This window comes from Theobroma umbraticum, unplaced genomic scaffold (assembly GCF_002168275.2).
Source record: "Theobroma umbraticum cultivar Fairchild unplaced genomic scaffold, ASM216827v3 scaffold_204.0, whole genome shotgun sequence".
NCBI classification, from domain to species: Eukaryota; Viridiplantae; Streptophyta; class Magnoliopsida; order Malvales; family Malvaceae; genus Theobroma; species Theobroma umbraticum.
Window position 1 is genome coordinate 5,312,956 of NW_018397267.1, and position 357 is coordinate 5,313,312.

The following is a 357-nucleotide window of genomic DNA, read 5'->3' on the forward strand; positions in this document are numbered from 1 at the left end:
ATAATACATGTCGGCATGGCCAACGTTTAACCCCCATTGGCAGGATCATATCATTGCCATACTAGGAGGAAAAACAAAATATATTTTCTGATTACCCAAATTCACAAAACAAATATCTTGCACATTAAAAGCATATTTATTTCAACTCAGTATATAAATGTATGTATGAAATCACAAGGATAATCATATATGCATAGGTTAGACAGAATCATATTCACATTTCAAAATCAAAAATCATACTTCGCAAAATTCACATTCTAAAATCCAACACACGAAGTCATATATATATATATACACACACACATTTTGCATGTTCAACTCGATTTTTTTAAATTATAGAACAAAATATATTATACA